Source organism: Meleagris gallopavo, chromosome Z, assembly GCF_905368555.1.
Source record: "Meleagris gallopavo chromosome Z, MGAL_WU_HG_1.1, whole genome shotgun sequence".
Taxonomy (NCBI): domain Eukaryota; kingdom Metazoa; phylum Chordata; class Aves; order Galliformes; family Phasianidae; genus Meleagris; species Meleagris gallopavo.
The window spans coordinates 71,111,261-71,111,554 of NC_139435.1; positions in this window are offsets into that span (position 1 = coordinate 71,111,261).

Here is a 294-nt window from a genome sequence, read left to right on the forward strand (position 1 = left end):
AGTCATCTTCACTTCCTTTGTTTTTCTTCCAAAGAAGCCCTGAAATGTTCTGTTCTGTTTCAGATGTCATGCTGTGTCACACCAACGTAACTCCATTCTAAAATCTGCTTTGTAGGATTCCTGAAATGAAAAGGCACCACTTTGAACACCTCCTGGACAGATTAACTGTGCTTATCTCTGATACACCTGCCTTTTCAACAGCAGTTGCACATGGCTGGAGCTGTGCACAAACTTGCAGTACACCCTCCTCATTGCTGCAGAGCCTCAGGGCCCTTCTTCCCCTGATGGCTTTCT